General features: G+C 40.9%; 1 protein-coding gene and 1 long non-coding RNA gene across 2 annotated transcripts in view; both read left to right on the top strand.

Annotated features, from left to right (window-relative positions):
• The window catches only part of LOC124673597 (heavy metal-associated isoprenylated plant protein 39-like), a 38,682-nt gene that overhangs the window by 14,161 nt on the left and 12,385 nt on the right, over positions 1-12,136 (top strand). The gene's annotated exons all lie outside the window — the stretch shown is intronic.
• LOC124673600 lies at positions 7,740-8,226 on the top strand. Its single transcript, XR_006992778.1, has 2 exons — positions 7,740-7,835; positions 7,906-8,226. It is a non-coding gene; the product is annotated as an uncharacterized LOC124673600 (long non-coding RNA).

The following is a 12,136-nucleotide window of genomic DNA, read 5'->3' as shown; positions in this document are numbered from 1 at the left end:
ATATTTTCCGGCGCCGTTGCCGGGGAGATCAAGACACGCTGCAAGGGGAGTCTCCACTTCCCAACCTCTTTACTTTGTTTTTGTCTTGCTTTATTTTATTTACTACTTTGTTTGCTGCATTATATCAAAACACAAAAAAATTAGTTGCTAGCTCTACTTTATTCTATCGTCTTGCACTCTATATCAAAAACACAAAAAAATTAGTTACTTGTTTTACTTTACTTAATATCATGCATGTTTTTATTTCACTAGTTAAGCATAATGGAAAACAACAAAAATATGAGAGATCTTTATGAACTTTATCTTGAATTAGGACATGATGTGTTTGAAGAGAGAATTAAAAAACCCATGGAACTTTATATGCACGCTAATGGGAATGTTATTACTATGGATGCTTTGAACACCATTGTTGCTAATGCTATGGAAAATTTTAAGCTTGGGGAAGCTGGCTCTGATGAGCATGATCTTTTTAGTCCCCCAAGCATTGAGGAGAAAATTTTCTTTTATGATTACAATATGCCTCCTATATATGATGATAGCCACTTTGTTGAATTTGCTCCCACTACAACTAATAAAATTGATTATGCTTACGTGGAGAGTGATAATTTTATGCATGAGACTCATGATAAGAATGCTTTATGTGATAGTTACATTGTTGAGTTTGCTCATGATGCTACTGAAAATTATTATGAGAGAGGAAAATATGGTTGTAGAAATTTTCATGTTACTAAAACACCTCTCTATGTGCTGAAATTTTTGAAGCTACACTTGTTCTATCTTCCTATGCTTGTTACTTTGCTCTTCATGAACTTGTTTATTTACAAGATTCCTTTGCATAGGAAACATGTTAGACTTAAATGTGCTTTGAATTTGCCTCTTGATGCTCTCTTTTGCTTCAAATACTATTTCTTGCGAGTGCATCATTAAAACTGCTGAGCCCATCTTAACGGCTATAAAGAAAGAACTTCTTGGGAGATAACCCATGTGTTATTTTGCTACAGTACTTTGTTTCTATTTTGTGTCTTGGAAGTTGTTTACTACTGTAGCAACCTCTCCTTATCTTAGTTTTGTGTTTTGTTGTGCCAAGTTAAGCCGTTGATAGAAAAGTAAGTACTAGATTTGGATTACTGCGCAGTTCCAGATTTCTTTGCTGTCACGAATCTGAGCCCACTGCCCTGCAGGAAGCTCAGAAAATTATGCCAATTTACGTGCATGATCCTCAGATATGTACGCAACTTTCATTCAATTTGAGCATTTTCATTTGAGCAAGTCTGGCGCCATTTTAAAATTCGTCAATACGAACTGTTCTGTTTTGACAGATTCTGCCTTTTATTTCGCATTGCCTCTTTCGCTATGTTGGATGAATTTCTTTGATCCACTAATGTCCAGTAGCATTATGCAATGTCCAGAAGTGTTAAGAATGATTGTGTCACCTCTGAATATGTCAATTTATATTGTGCACTAACCCTCTAATGAGTTGTTTCGAGTTTGGTGTGGAGGAAGTTTTCAAGGATCAAGAGAGGAGTATGATGCAACATGATCAAGGAGAGTGAAAGCTCTAAGCTTGGGGAGCACCCGGTGGTTCACCCCTGCATATATCAAGAAGACTCAAGCGTCTAAGCTTGGGGATGCCCAAGGCATCCCCTTCTTCATCAACAAATTATCAGGTTCCTCCCCTGAAACTATATTTTTATTCGGCCACATCTTATGTGCTTTTTCTTGGAGCGTCGGTTTGTTTTTGTTTTTATTTTGTTTGAATAAAATGGATCCTAGCATTCACTTTGTGGGAGAGATACACGCTCCGCTGTAGCATATGGACAAATATGTCCTTGGTTTCTACTCATAGTATTCATGGCGAAGTTTCTCCTTCGTTAAATTGTTATATGGTTGGAATTGGAAAATGATACATGTAGTAATTGCTATAAATGTCTTGGGTAATGTGATACTTGGCAATTGTTGTGCTCATGTTTAAGCTCTTGCATCATATGCTTTGCACCCATTAATGAAGAGATACATAGAGCATGCTAAAATTTGGTTTGCATATTTGGTTTCTCTAAGGTCTAGATAATTTCTAGTTTTGAGTTTGAACAACAAGGAAGACGGTATAGAGTCTTATAATGTTTACAATATGTCTTTTATGTGAGTTTTGCTGTACCGTTCATCCTTGTGTTTGTTTCAAATAACCTTGCTAGCCTAAACCTTGTATCGAGAGGGAATACTTCTCATGCATCCAAAATACTTGAGCCAACCACTATGCCATTTGTGTCCACCATACCTACCTATGCTACATGGTATTTTCCCGCCATTCCAAAGTAAATTGCTTGAGTGCTACCTTTAAAATTCCATCATTCACCTTTGCAATATATAGCTCATGGGACAAATAGCTTAAAAACTATTGTGGTATTGAATATGTAATTATGCACTTTATCTCTTATTAAGTTGCTTGTTGTGCGATAACCATGTTTATCGGGGAACGCCATCAACTCATTGTTGAATTTCATGTGAGTTGCTATGCATGTTCGTCTTGTCTCGAAGTAAGGGCGATCTACACTGAGTTGAATGGTTTGAGCATGCATATTGTGAGAGAAGAACATTGGGCCACTAACTAAAGCCATGATCCATGGTGGAAGTTTCAGTTTTGGACAAATATCCTCAAATCTCTAATGAGAAAAGAATTAATTGTTGTCAAATGCTTAAAGCATTAAAAGAGGAGTCCATTATCTCGTTGTCTATGTTGTCCCGGTATGGATGTCTAAGTTGAGAATAATCAAAAGCGAGAAATCCAAATGCGAGCTTTCTCCTTAGACCTTTGTACGAGCGGCATAGAGGTACCCCTTTGTGAAACTTGGTTAAAGCATATGTATTGCGGTGATAATCCAGGTAGTCCAAGCTAATTAGGACAAGGTGCGGGCACTATTGGTACACTATGCATGAGGCTTGCAACTTATAAGATATAATTTACATGATGCATATGCTTTATTACTACCGTTGACAAAATTGTTTCATGTTTTCAAAATCAAAGCTCTAGCACAAATATAGCAATCGATGCTTTTCCTCTATGAGGACCATTCTTTTACTTTCAATGTTGAGTCAGTTCACCTATTTCTCTCCACCTCAAGAAGCAAACACTTGTGTGAACTGTGCATTGATTCTTACATACTTGCTTATTGCACTTATTATATTACACTATGTTGACAATATCCATGAGATATACATGTTACAAGTTGAAAGCAACCGCTGAAACTTAATCTTCTTTTGTGTTGCTTCAATACCTTTACTTTGAATTATTGCTTTATGAGTTAACTCTTATGCAAGACTTATTGATGCTTGTCTTGAAGTGCTATTCATGAAAAGTCTTTGCTTTATGATTCACTTGTTTACTCATGTCATACATATTGTTTTGATCGCTGCATTCACTACATATGCTTTACAAATAGTATGATCAAGATTATGATGGCATGTCACTCCGGAAATTATCTGTGTTATCGTTTTACCTCGCTCGGGACGAGCGGAACTAAGCTTGGGGATGCTGATACGTCTCCAACGTATCGATAATTTCTTGTGTTCCATGCCACTTTATTGATGTTATCTACATGTTTTATGCACACTTTATGTCATATTCGTGCATTTTCTGGAACTAACCTATTAACAAGATGCCGAAGTGCCGCTTGCTGTTTTCTCGTTGTTTTTGGTTTCGTAAATCCTAGTAAATAAATATTCTCGGAATTGGACGAAATAAAAGCCCAAAGGCCTATTTTCTCACGAAGCTTCCAGAAGACCGAAGACGAAACGAAGTGGGGCCACAGGGGAGCCAAACCCTAGGGCGGCGCGGCCCCCTTGGCCGCGCCGCCCGTCATCCGGGGGCCCCCGTGCCCCCTCTCGACTTGCCCTTCCGCCTACTTAAAGCCTCCGTGACGAAACCCCCGAGCACCGAAAGCCACGATACGGAAAACCTTCCGAGACGCCGTCACCGCCGATCCCATCTCGGGGGATCCAGGAGATCGCCTCCCGGCACCCTCGCCGGAGAGGGGAATCATCTCCCGGAGGACTCTACACCGCCATGGTCGCCTCCGGAGTGATGAGTGAGTAGTCTACCCCTGGACTATGGGTCCATAGCAAGTAGCTAGATGGTTGTCTTCTCCCCATTGTGCTATCATTGTCGGATCTTGTGAGCTGCCTATCATGATCAAGATCATTTATATGTAATTCTATATGTTGCGTTTGTTGGGATCCGATGAATAGAGAATACTTGTTATGTTGATTATCAAAGTTATGCTTATGTGTTGTTTATGATCTTGCATGCTCTCCGTTACTAGTAGATGCTCCGGCCAAGTAGATGCTTTTAACTCCAAGAGGGAGTACTTATGCTCGATAGTGGGTTCATGCCTCGCATTGACATCCGGGACAAGGACGTGAAAGTTCTAAGGTTGTGTTGTGCTCGTTGCCACTAGGGATAAAACATTAGTGCTATGTTCAAGGATGTAGTCACTAGTTACATTACGCACCATACTTAATGCAATTGTCTCGTTGCTTTGCAACTTAATACCGGAGGGGGTTCGGATGATAACCTCGAAGGTGGACTTTTAGGCATAGATGCAGCTTGGATGGCGGTCTATGTACTTTGTCGTAATGCCCAATTAAATCTCACTATACTCATCATAATATGTATGTGCATTGTCATGCTCTCTTTATTTGTCAATTGCCCAACTGTAATTTGTTCACCCAACATGCTGTTCGTCTTATGGGAGAGACACCTCTAGTGAACTGTGGACCCCGGTCCAATTCTCTTTACCGAAATACAATCTACTGCAATACTTGTTTTTACTGTTTTCTCTCGCAAACAATCATCTTCCACACAATACGGTTAATCCTTTGTTACAGCAAGCCGGTGAGATTGACAACCTCACTCGTTTCGTTGGGGCAAAGTACTTTGGTTGTGTTGTGCGAGTTCCACGTTGGCGCCGGAATCTCCGGTGTTGCGCCGCACTACATCCCGCCGCCATCAACCTTCAACGTGCTTCTTGGCTCCTCCTGGTTCGATAAACCTTGGTTTCTTTCTGAGGGAAAACTTGCTGCTGTGCGCATCATACCTTCCTCTTGGGGTTGCCCAACGAACGTGTGAAATACACGCCATCAGGAACATACCTAGTAATCGGACTTTCAATATGATTAATCGGGCTAAAGGATTAACACAAGAGATTAATGATAATCGACACGGTTAGACCCCTAGTAGAGATTAATCGGCCTAGTAATCGCCGAATCGGCCTAGTTTTTGAACAGTGATTTAAATAACCTTAGAGTGCAAAAAAGATCAACACGACTAAACCAAGTACTAACACAGCATGCACACTGTCACCTTCACACTATGTAGGAGGAATAGATCACATCAATACTATCATAATGATAATTAACTCCACAATCTACAAGAGATCATGATCATAGCATATGCCAAGTACTAACACGGATGCACACACTCGTCACCATTACACCGTGCGGGAGGAATAAACTACTTTAATAACATCACTAGAGTAGCACATAGATAAATTGTGATACAAAACACATTGCAATCATAAAGAGATATAAATAAGCACTTCACTACGCCATTCATAACAGTGAGTAAGTATTCTGTGAAATATAGCCTAAGAGACCCACACGGTGCACACACTATCACCTTTACACACGTGGGACAAGGAGTCTTCGGAGATCACATAAGTAAAACTCACTTGACTAGCATAGTGACATCTAGATTACAAGCATCATCATATGAATCTCAATCATGTAAGGCAGCTCATGAGATTATTGTATTAAAGCACATAGGAGAGAGATGAACCACATAGCTACCGGTACAGCCCCGAGCCTCGATGGAGAACTACTCCCTCCTCATGGGAGCAGCAGCGGTGATGAAGATGGCGGTGGAGATGGCAGCGGTGTCGATGGAGAAGCCTTCCGGGGCACTTCCCCGCTCCGGCAGGGTGCCGGAACGGAGACTCCTGTCCCCCGGATCTTGGCTTCGCGATGGCGGCGGCTCCGGAAGGTTTTCCGTATCGTGGTTCTTCGCATCGGGGTTTTCGCGACGGAGGCTTTAAATAGGCGGAAGGGCAGCCTCGGAGGGGGCCTGGGGGGCCCACACCATAGGGCGGCGCGGCCCCCCCTCTGGCCGCGCCAGGGTGTGGTGTGGGGCCCCCAGGGCTTCCCTCTGGCGGCTCTCGGGTGTTCTGGAAGGTTCGTGGCAAAATAGGACCCTGGGTCTTGATTTCGTCCAATTCCGAGAATATTTCGTTACTAGGATTTCGAAACCAAAAACAGCGGAAAACAGACAATCGGCACTTCGGCATCTTGTTAATAGGTTAGTTCCAGAAAATGCACGAATATGACATAAAGTGTGCATAAAACATGTAGGTATCATCAATAATATGGCATGGATCACAAGAAATTATCGATACGTCGGAGACGTATCACCCGTCCTGCCGGCGCCACTCTCCCAGCCGACGTGGCGCCCTCGACGCTGAGCTGGTGCGTCGATCCGACGTGGCAGCATATGTGGCGCCCATGGGAGGGGCGCCACACTACTCTTTATATATAATGTCTGTCTAGATATGACAGAAGACTGTGGTAGCTTAATTGGATGAAGCCTTTGCTTCCCAATTTCAGGTCATGAGTTCAAACCACCGCACCACTTGAATTTTTTTTTATTCTTAAAAATTATGCTAGACATTGTAGTATGTTTAAAACATGAAATCTAGCGTCGTACTGTTTTGTAGAGTTTTTTTTTATCCTCTCTTGCTTGCAAACTGAACGAAATGTTGCTAGCTACTTAATCACCTGACTATTCATGCTATTCCATTTTGACTAATCGGTGGTACCTGCGAGTCGAAAGCAGATGATACTTTGTGCGAGTACATAACCGTATTAGGAAATTATAATCTCACATGGAGAAAGAACACACGGAAAGGACTACGGTCCTGCACCAAACAAACAGGACACTACGCTGTGCAAAATTTCTCCCCATGTAGGCACGTCAGTCAGAAAATTATCTATCCTAATTATCATAAAAATGATTTCAGAAGTGTATACCACTCACAAAAATCGTGCAGTTCCTATCTTGTCATGCTAAATAATAAAAGAACACCAAGCACAAACCGGCCAGATTAAACTATATAGAGGTCATCTACCAATAAAGATGATTCATGCCTCCAGCGTGAAAATAAGAGTTCATGTACTTCATGAAAATCCTATTCTAGTCACTTTTCTTATAGCTTTTTTACGGACGATTCCTCGCTGCCCCAAAAAAGTAAAACTCTCTGGCTCGCAATAGCTTCAGAAGCAAACTCCATTTCTATGCAACATGTGACATAGGAAATTAGAGATGCCTTGCCTCCTTCTAGAATCTTGCTCAGCTGCAGGCTGCAATATTTCACAAAAAGAGAGACCTCGGGTTGGTCATGATTGTGCAATCTCTCAAAATCAATGATCCAAAGCCTAAATTTAAATATATTTGTGCTGCTCTAGATTTAGCAAAATTTACAACATATGTAATTTACTACTATGTATATTGTATTTGATCTGAAACAGAATTGGTGACCCGGGCGCCTGTCTTTGTACAGGAAAAATGTAACCCTGGTAGCATCATGCCTTTATTAGTCCTGTGTATCATTCATGGCGAACGGTTAAAAAAGAACGCATAGTAGATGCACAATTGATTTATTAAGGGCATTATAAGGACTAAGCATCAGATTCAGGAAAAGGGACCCGACATCACATGGCGAGTTTTTTTGATGTAGGTATAATAAAGAAGAAAGGAGAAGAAGGCACTTACATGCATGGATGGCAGAAAGGTAGGTCTAGTTTCAGGCTCAATATACTCTTGTCAAAGGTAAACTATAAATTACATTGTTATTTGTCTAGATCAAGAGTTTGTTGATGTACAGATGCCAAATCGAAGCGTCTACTGTGGTTATTGTTGGCCTTCAGCCTGTTGTTGTCTTGATAAAATAGCAACCAGCCAACCACAGAGTTGAGATCAATTACTGAAGGCTAAAGAATTGCAAGCCAACAAGTTCAGCATAGTTCAAACTTGTAAAGTTCAGTAATCAAACCTGCAAGTCCATGTGTCAGAAATATATATGGCATGGAGTTTTGAATATATAGCAGGAAGATGATTCTGCTAAGAACAACACATTAATTACTATATTTGTTATGTCGGTTTAAAATACCGAAGATTGTCCATGTCACTTTTTCGCTCTTGTTGGAAAAAACTCTTACATTACAGAAAGGCAAGCTTAATTATGTTGCTACAAAAGTAAACCTATATCTAGAATACCTAAATCTATAATACAGAGGTGGTTAGAGACAATAAGGGGAGTCACAAGGTGAGCAAGGGGTGTCCATGAGAATAGAAACCAAACATTTCACTGTCTAAATTGTAAGTAAATGAATGCGGTAACCACCGATTAGTCAAAATGGAATAGCATGAATAGTCAGGTGATTAAGTAGCTAGCAACATTTCACTGTCTAAATTTGTTCAGTTTGCAAGCAAGAGAAGATAAAAAAAACTCTACAAAACAGTACGAGGCTAGATTTCATGTTTTAAACATACTACAATGTCTAGCATAATTTTTAAAAATAAAAATAAATTCGGGTGGTGCGGTGGTTTGAACTCATGTCACTTTTTCGCTCTTGTTGGAAAAAACTCTTACATTACAGAAAGTCAAGCTTAATTATGTTGCTACAAAAGTAAACCTATATCTAGAATACCTAAATCTATAATACAGAGGTGGTTAGAGACAATAAGGGGGTCACAAGGTGAGCAAGGGGTGTCCATGAGAATAGAAACCAAACATTTCACTGTCTAAATTGTAAGTAAATGAATGCGGTAACCACCGATTAGTCAAAATGGAATAGCATGAATAGTCAGGTGATTAAGTAGCTAGCAACATTTCACTGTCTAAATTTTTTCAGTTTGCAAGCAAGAGAAGATAAAAAAAAACTCTACAAAACAGTACGAGGCTAGATTTCATGTTTTAAACATACTACAATGTCTAGCATAATTTTTAAAAATAAAAATAAATTCAGGTGGTGCGGTGGTTTGAATTCATGACCTAGGATTGGGAAGCAAAGGCTTCATCCGATTGAGCTACCACAATCTTCTGTTATCTCTAGACAGACATTATATATAAAGAGTAGTGTGGCGTCCCTTCCATGGGCACCACACATGCTGCCACGTCGGATCGGCGCACCAACTCAGCATCGAGGGCGCCACGTCGGCTGGGAGAGTGGCGCCGGCAGGACGGGCGCCACACTGGTATGTGTGGCGCCCATGGGAGGGGCGCCACACAAAAGGGTTAGATGGGTGAAATAGTTTGCCCGGAGGGTCAGTCTGTGCTATAGTTGCAACAAAGGGTTATTTCTGTGTAAATCGCCCAGGTTCGGCCTCATAGGTACTCATCGCTTCATCATTGTTACTGTACAACGAGTAATGCTATACCTACAAAAATATTTTACAAAAAAACCATACGAACTCACATAGCAGAGCCGGAAATCCAAACTCAGCCCCGGTTTTTCAGGAGGGGATGAAACTTCAGCAAACCAATGTAGCCCACGTCAGCCCGTACATTTTCCGTAAGCTAGTTCGTCCGTACGTCCAGGACTACGCCTGTACAACAGTGACGGCCAGGGACACACACCAACAGGCTACAGCCAAACACATGCAGGGTTTTTTTTTCTTCAAACACAACACATACTCCTTATGAGCACTCTGGAGAGATGAGTAAAAAAAATCCTGGAGGTCTTAAAATCGACATATATAGTCACCACAACCGTCTCAATCGACAAAAACATCATCTCCAATTAAAAAATATTTTATCTTTTCTAAGACACCAAAGTATCAAATGTTAAGTTCAATCCTTAATAGCCGAAAGATACCACTGTTCCTAACCATTCAACTGCAGATTAGTTCGTTCTCACCGGGGCGAATTGACAAGAACCATTCTTGGTTCTGTGTCTCCCGACGCCGGCCTGCTCTGTAGCAACCAGACGTTGTTCCATGTTGTTGCCTTCCTTCCTCGTTCTCGAGCAAAGCGTCCCGGATATTTCTTTCCCCTTTTTCCTAACGGCGTGTCTTGGAATTTTGCCACCGAAGAAAAACAGTTCAAAAGATTGCTAGCCTTTCCCATGATGGATAGATACATTATGTTCTGCCTTTTCGAGAAGGCGGACGCATATATGCTTTGAACACGCCAACATACGTGCGCGGGAGAAGCCCAAGTCTACGCTAATGCGCGTGCGTAATCACCAACGATCCATTCGTCCTTCACATACACACCGATCAGTGCCTCCCTGAGTCCCTGGAGACGCAAGGATCGCCCCTAAAAAGGTTTGTACGATGCAGTCTTGTCTGCCTTCCTTCCAATTTCTAGCTTGCTATTTTTCGCCCCTTGAAGATTTGAAGGAAATTTGCGTTGTGTGTAGTTGGTCGCATGTGAGGGTACAGTAACATGATTAGCTGTGTCCTGTGTTAACAAGAGAGCAAGAGTGGATAGCCATAACCATAAGGAGATGATACTTCATTACTATTTTCTTAGATCCATATTAATTATCTCTGATTTAAATATATCTAGATATATTTTAGATTTAGATACATCTATACTGGTAACAAGTAATATGAATCCAATGGGAAGTTCAGTAAGTTTGTTATACAATGCAATTATCTAACCTGGCATACCAGTTGATAAAAATAAAAAAGATCCGGAAGATGAAAATACCGCTAAAAATTAGAAATTTTGGATGGTATTTACGTCGAGGGGCAATCCTAACCAAAGATAATGTTCTGAAACGGAATTGGCTTGGTAGTACTAAGTGTGTATTCTATCATCACAACGAGACAATTAAACACTTGTTCTTCCGGTGCCGCTTGCCATATCTATATGGTCATGTATTCAAGTATTTTTGGATCTGTATCCTCCGACCAGTGTAACCAATATCTTTGGGAATTGGCTTCATGGTACTGATCGCAGGTTTAGAACGCTTATTAGGGTGGGAGCGGTTGCCGTTATATGGTCGCTATGGCTATGCATAAATAAAAAAGTTTTTAATGATAAGAATAGTTCCCTTTTGCAGATTATATACACATGCACTGCTATTCTTCGTTCGTGGTCTGGGCTTGATAACCCACAAATATAGGGGATCGCAACAGTCTTCGAGGGAAGTAAAACCCAAATTTATTGATTCGACACAAGGGGAGGTAAAGAATACTTATAAGCCTTAACAAATGAGTTGTCAATTCAGCTGCACCTGGAAAAGCACTAGCAACAGGGGTGATGTGAAAGTAGCAGTAATATGAGAACAGTAGTAATAGTAACACAGCAGCAGTAGCAGTAATATGAGAGCAATGGCACCAGAAAATAGTTGATACTACTTCCAATGACATATAGAACGAGTATATGATGATGAAAGATGGACCGGGGTTCCCAGCTATCTACACTAGTGGTAACTCTCCAATAACAAGTGTTGGGTGAACAAATTATAGTTGGGCAATTGATAGGATTGAAATAGCATTAAGACAGAACATCAAGATTATTAATCATGTAGGGCATGTTTTCCATATATAGTCATACGTGCTCGCAATGAGAAACTTGTACAACATCTTTTGTCCTACCAGCCGGTGGCAGCCGGGCCTCAAGGGAATCTATCGGCAATTAAGGTACTCCTTTTAATAGAGCACCGGAGCAAAGCATTAACACTTGGTGAAAACATGTGATCCTCATATCACAGCCTTCCCCTCCGGTTGTCCCAATTTATGTCACTTTGGGGCCTCGGGTTCCGGACAACAATATGTGCAAACAACTTGTAGATACAATCTAAGCAATAAGTATAGAGCTTAAATCTAAGATCATGCCACTCGGGCCCTAGTGACAAGCATTAAACACTACAAGATTGCAGCAACAATAACTTCACAAACTTTATAGATAGACTAATCATAATGTAACAATCCATCGGATCCCGACAAACACAACACCGATTACATCAGATGAATCTCAATCATGTAAGGTGATGACCCACAAGTATAGGGGATCGCAACAGTCTTCGCGGGAAGTAAAACCCAATTTATTGATTCGACACAAGGGGAGACAAAGAACAC

Source organism: Lolium rigidum, chromosome 7 (genome assembly GCF_022539505.1).
Source record: "Lolium rigidum isolate FL_2022 chromosome 7, APGP_CSIRO_Lrig_0.1, whole genome shotgun sequence".
In the NCBI taxonomy this organism is placed as follows: domain Eukaryota; kingdom Viridiplantae; phylum Streptophyta; class Magnoliopsida; order Poales; family Poaceae; genus Lolium; species Lolium rigidum.
This window is presented reverse-complemented; position numbering and strand designations above follow the sequence as displayed.